Below are 7,093 nucleotides of genomic sequence, written 5' to 3' on the forward strand. Positions count from 1 at the left end.
CATTAATACTCACTTACAGCCAATTCATTGCACACATCGTGTTATAAAAATGCATATATCGATATTAAACATATTTATATTTCTATCGACACTTTCCCCTCACTACTAGTAAGCCCAATAAGACAATACAGCGCTAAGTGTTCGCCGTAGGTATCTGTTACGGCGCTCTCACAAAAAATATCCCTTCCCTACCCGGATGATACCCAAAGGGTACCGTTGAATTCATTTGCGCTAAAAATATAGGTACCTTTTTCGGATCGTACGCTCTGTTTTTAGTAATAGCAATCTCTTTTGCTGGTCCAGGAAGGATAAAACATATCTATAGGTACTTAATTTATTTTTTATTCGTAGGTAACTAATAATGTATTATAAATATCAGTCTGTTTTTTAGATTTTTCACTTTATATCACCCTTTTATTGTAACAAACGGGTGGAGCAATTAACATGAAAAATGGGGCGGTAAGATAGTTATAAGTACATACTTAAATGACATTCGAAAGACACTTATGGACGTTCCATGAAATAAATCCTTCAGAACGCCATTAACAGTCGTTTAAATGAGAGGAAACTAATTTATCATTAAGGAAACACACATTAAAATAACAGTTTCCTACACAAGTCAACACTAATTATAAATGCGAGTATATTGCATCAAAAACGTAGGTGTGAAACCAATGACCTAAATGGTAGCATTAAACTGAAAAGTTTATATAGCCCAAAATAACTGCTACAGATGGAAACCAGAGAGTTCACACATCCGGCAATCAATTGGATTTGACATCTATCAGCTTAGAGCATGTAACTTACTGGAGCCGCCACGAGCACTAATCATCGTAATCAGCATCTGCCGAGCCTTTCCCCAACTATGTTGGGATCGGCTTCCAGTCTAACCGGGTGGCAGTTGAGTACCAGTGTTTTACAAGGATCGAAGCGATTGCCTATCTGACATCCTAAACTCAGTTAACCGGGCAACCCAATAACCCTTGGTAAGACTGGCTCAAACAGTCAAACTTTCTGGCTTATAATGCACTTGCGACGAAGCAACGCAACAAATATGGTAGCTTATTATTGCATTTTAAGATCACATTGTATGTAACGACACACACAAGACAAAATTGACAAACATAACCATGTAACTACTTTACGCACACATACGAATATGAACGGCATTCCTGTATCTTTGCCAGAGGAGAAGGCATGGCATTGACTTCTCCAGTTGGGTAAATCGTCTAAGTCGATCAGACGCTGCATGCAGGGACGACGGATTTAAAGATATTGTACAGACGCCATATTTTCAAGATGGCGGGTTGAAAGCAGCTGTTTTCTTTGATTTGTACAATTGGAGTCCGCAGTCCTTTTTATACTTTTTTGATTGCTTTCTCGGTAAAATGGGTGTAGATACAGGATCTTTATATTATCATCAACCTAATCTTACCTTGTTAAGCAATAATGATGGTCCTCGTATTATGGAGCGTCCACTAGCATCTCGTGGATCCTATACCGCGCACCATGATAAAAAGTAGCATAAGTAGGTACCTCCTTCCTGGGTTATCTAACACAAACTGGAAAAAATATCCCAGTCTAGTAGTTTCTAATAGGTACAAAAATAGATAATAAATACCAATATTAAGGATTTACTCGTACGAAGCAAAATCTCCACCCAGAACAATAATCTTTGGAAAAAAACATAATAAGTAATTCCACGCGGTTTCCTTTGCAAACCAACTATACCTTGGTTCCGTCTTACGGTCCAACCCCCCGTCTTTTAGACAGCCTAAGTGTGATCAATTTGTCATCAACACATCCATAGCTTTGTTTGATAGTGTTATGAATAAAAGACTAGCTTGTGCCAGCGGTTTCACCCGCATCTCGTGGGAACTACTTCCCGTACCGGGATTAAAAGTAGCTTTTAGCCTTCCTCGATAAATGGGCTATCTAACACTGAAAGAAATTTTCAAATCGGACCAGTAGTTCCTCAGATTAGCGCGTTCAAACAAACAAACAAACTCTTCAGCTTTATAATATTAGTATAGATACGCACGAAAATAAATTAAAACTCCACACCAAGTCGATCATTATGCGGGTAAAACCGCAGCAAACGGCCAGTTTTCCCCGAAACCCAAGGAAAGCTAATAAAACTTGCAAGTGCAGTACAAAGTGACAGTTTTGTGCTAAACCCGTGTTGAATTATGTATGTGTGTCAGCTCGCTCCATTTACTTAGGGGGTTAGAGTGACGTCAGTGCGTTTGACGGGAGCACAGATGGGAATAACAAACTTACTGTGTATTAAAAACTAGAGGTGTTATTAGTTGTTACAAAAACATTAAACATCGTAATTGTTAAGCGTGGTCTTTTGAAAAGATACCTGTTTCTTCCCTAAGTTTCAATAACAAGATACCTACCATTTTGTTCAAAGATAGCTCTTGTAGCAAACTGAGATGGAGGCTCTTTCTCTACGCTTCTCTATCAAAATCATTTTCCATTCCATAGACAAACAAGAATTGGTGAAATAAGATTGGCAGAATAAATACCTTATTATTTAACACATTCTTAAGAATGATACTTAGTACCTAACATTTCAATTTATTCCAGAATTCATAGAAATCTTTCATATACGTTCCGACAGATTCCGACTTAAAAACTAAACCTTAAACTTCAGTCCCACATCCTTAAAAACCTGCATCTAATTAAAAGAAAATTCTTCTACAAACTTTCTAGAAGTTTCCAATAGGAATAAAATCAATAGGTAAGCTCACACAGTCTGATTTTACCGATCATTAAAAGTTTTATTTATCAAACAGCGAGTGGCGACGGTATGGCGCGGCGGCGACTCGGCGCCCTCTCCCCGGAACATCGCCAAACTTGGGTACCAAGATGTGGAGTGAATGGAAGTGGCTGGTGCTGTGAAAGTTAGGTAGAGAGCGTGCCTAAAAATTGAAAAAAAAAATCAAAAGGTTCTACGCAATATTAGTAATGTTAGATAACTTACCAGAACTAGCTGCGGATTTCCGGTATTCAATAGGAAAATGTATTTAGAGTAATGTAAAAATAATCTATACTAATATAATAAACTGGAACCATTTTTTTTGTATCCTAGGGGCTCCGAAACTATTGAACCGATTTGAAAATTCCTTTACTGTTGGAAAGCTACACTCTTCTTCATAAAAATAAGCTACATTTTATTTCATGCGACGCTTGTGAAACTGCGGAAAATATCTCGTCGAATATATTTTTTTATGAAAAGCAACATTTTGGTTTACCAAGTTTACACACACAAAATAACCCAAAGATATACCCACATTACACATACTTTAATAAAATAAAATGGCCACTTCTAGAAAACTCTCAAGATGTCAAAGAACTTAGAGCAAGCAAAATGCGTACGATACGCCAGTCTAACCGAAATTGGTCAGGCACGGGCCAACTTAAGTGATTGGAAGAATTTTTCCTCAACACTTAATGTATGGACGTCGCTTTTATTATTGATATACTGCGTGGAACGGAATGCTCGATTCAGATTGAATTTTTAAGTAGAATAAAGTATATTTATGGGCTTATTCCGTGAATTAAATTGAGGAGTGTTGGTTTACTAAGTAAAAACATAGTGGTCACCAATTCACAGCTCCTTCGTAGATAAAAAGAATAGTGCTGAAAAACATGTACCTACGTACCTAGAAATTGATCCCACCCAAAACAAAAATGTGAAAGGCTGCCAAGTTCGATAATATGGAAATCCTTCGCCTATAAAAGAAGTGAGATCTGAATAAGTACCAAGTTCCATACACATACCTCAGTTAAAAATAGTTACTTTTTAATGATGTTACTTGGCAAGTTTTCACACACCTTCTTATAAACCTACTAAACGCAATGAATCAAGTATTTAATTTTCTATTAAAACTTGCCAAGTAACATTATTAAAAAGTAACTATTTTTAACTGAGGTATGTGTATGGAACTTGGTACTTATTCAGATCTCACTTCTTTTATAGGCGAAGGATTTCCATATTATCGAACTTGGCAGCCTTTCACATTTTTGTTTTGGGTGGGATTTCATTTATTTTTGTAAGGTTGTTTATTTTATTTTATTCTTATGATTAAGTTAGTTAAGGAAATGTCTCATTTACACTATCTTTCAGATGTTTGAATATGCACTATGCTTCTTACAAAGAAATGAACTAGATTAACTAAATGGACTAGATTTACCAACTGACTGACATGACATGTTATCATATATTATGTTCGTGGATCAAAGTTACACATTCGTTATTTTTGAAAGTAACTCACACTTGGCCGTTTTCAGATTTTTACTTTGACTAAATACCAACCTTTGTAACGAATTTCAGATCGGTACGACCCTTCGAAGATATATTATATAAATATAGATAAATTTAGTTCGTTTTAGTTCCTTAGGGGTATAAATTTACACTGGGTATTTTACACCATCATTATTTTGAAACCGACTCACACTTGGCCATTTTCGGATTTTTCCCTTTACCTTGATATAAAGACCTACCTCCATGCCAAATTTCAAGTCAATACGACCATTGGAAGTGGTCTAGGTTTTTGATGAGTGAGTCAGTGAATCAGTGAATCAGTGAATCAGTCAGTGAGTGTATAGTAAAAATAGCGATTTTCTGACGTCAATATCTCAAGACCTACAATAGGTATATTAATGAAATTTTGTATTTTAGATAAGTGAGGGGGTCTCAACAGATACTAGAAATTTTAAATGTGTAAATAAAATAGATTTTGAGTTATAGGGGGGTCGAATTTGGCCCGAAATGGTTCGTGTAATATAACCCACGGCCCGTGTGTCGCTTTTTTTTGCTCGAACTTGGCGGACACACTGCCGTGTGTCTAGATCAATCTGAGAAGCTTCTTTTTTAAGTCGGTCTAAAATTACATTAATTTATCAAACTACCTATTGATTAAAATGTCCGTCTTGTCTAATCAAATCCTAATACATTAGCGTTACGTAATTTGATTAGTCTGAATCTCGTCAGTAATATAGGCTTACTAGGTTAGACCTATTCATTTGTTTACTGCGTGAACGGAACGTTCTACATTCATGCGATCCTGCAGTTGGCAACAATGTAAAGCAATATGGACGCACTACGATATTCGAAATTCAAATGAACAGTATTACCTACTAATGAGTTTCCAAACTATTGTCTATGTTTCTTTAAATATGCATACATGAAAAGGGGCTTTTTAGCTAAATAAATAAATCCAATAAATCTCCGCAGTCAAACTACGCTTGCCACGTGAAGCGGTGCATAGGTGACCGCTTTTCTTAACCTCTTGCGACCCCTTTTGTATCTTTGAGAGCACGTAAAGCTGACGATCGCGATATATCGTGTGAATAAATCGTTGGCATTCGATTTTCTAAACTCCAAAAGAATCTCCTTGGTCTGAACATTCGATTTTTTTTTGTTTTTCTAATTGACAATTTGACCAAAAAGAATTGTAGCGTTTTGGCGCCGTTTACTATTATGAATATGCCTGAGATACTTTTTTGTTAATTATTTATGGAACAAATGGAATTTTATGATTTGATTATTTTAATTTAAAATATACACATTAAAAAAGGGTTTTACGAGGTATTTCTTAAGAACTATCTTCTGCAAATAATACAAAGAATGCCATTTGTATGCTAATTTGACTATAAAAAATGTTATTAGTCAAATGAGCATTTAAATTCCTGCGGAAGCGGCACTAGGATCACAAATAAAATCGGTTTGATTTCTATTATTAGGTATTATTTAATAGCTTTTTAATGGTTGTTGAGTGTAATAAAAAGTATAATAAATTATAATATTCCGTTCGATTCTTAAAATTTTTTATTACTAGTTCTCGCCAGCGTTTCTACCTGAGTATAAAGTAGCCTATAACCTTCCTCGATATTCCTTTTTAACACTGAAATATTTTTGAGGGTTTTCTAAAATGGCAATCCACGAGGTGGCAGCACCGAGCGTCAGGTCCAGATAACTGTCAAAGTGCTTATCTTTACTATGAATAGTGAACGATTTTAGTGTTTTTTTTATTTTATAATTAAAGCACTGCATTAAATTGTTTTACTATTGCGGTTGAGTAAATAAAAAAAACTAAATCATATTGTGTTAACAAATTTTTCAACAAGCTTTTCCTTAGTACCAGTGACTTTTGCACCCTCTCTCTTAGCTCAATTTTTAGTTCGGAAACCTTATTCTGACCGTAGTCCATAATAGAATCAATAACACTTCCAATATAACAGAATTTCAATAAACAATAAGTTCGGCACCTACAATTCCATACTATTTGACAGCCGTTTGGACCAGACGCATACGTGGCGCCACCCGGTGGCAGAAAAAATTTCAAAAACCCTCAGAAATTTCTAAGATAAGCGCGTTCAAGCAAACATAATTCTCCAGACTGTTAGAATAAACTAGAATTATCTACGAAAACGCGTAGCGAATTCTAACATGATTAGAAATCTCTGAAATTAGTACTACGTATAGGTACTTAGGTACGTATCGTGAGTACGCCATTTCGCGAAATCGGGACAAGTAATTAAAATCTAGGCAGGCAATCAATCGATTAATTAGACTGACAGTTCCGATGTATCCGTATATATCGCTAGTGGAATATTAAATCGGTAATCGGAACCAATTTGGGTAACTTAACACGTTCGCGTAAGCAACGTCTTACAACGTCGTATTGATATAAGTATGAAAAGGCCCAACGTCGTACGACGGCCTCTAGATTGTCATATTTATTTTGACGGACCATGTCAGACCTATGTGGTGGCGACAACGTTTATAGACGTCGGAAGTGAAATAACGTTGCGCCACATAACACAGATTATAAGACTACGTATAACGGCGGGACGTCTTAAGACTTGGTTTAATTTTGTGTGCGAAAAAGGTGCGCCACAGTACCAACATTTAAAAATGAGATTGCTCACGCGAACGTGTTAACGAACGAATACGTGAGCCAATAATTTAAGTTACGTACATACATTCGGTGTTTTAGAGTAAATTGGTTTTGAAGCTATAAAATGCTTATTGGATAACAAACTTACTAGTTTGATTAACAAAATATTAGGTACTATTTTA

The sequence above is a fragment of the Helicoverpa armigera genome, chromosome 24 (assembly GCF_030705265.1).
Source record: "Helicoverpa armigera isolate CAAS_96S chromosome 24, ASM3070526v1, whole genome shotgun sequence".
In the NCBI taxonomy this organism is placed as follows: domain Eukaryota; kingdom Metazoa; phylum Arthropoda; class Insecta; order Lepidoptera; family Noctuidae; genus Helicoverpa; species Helicoverpa armigera.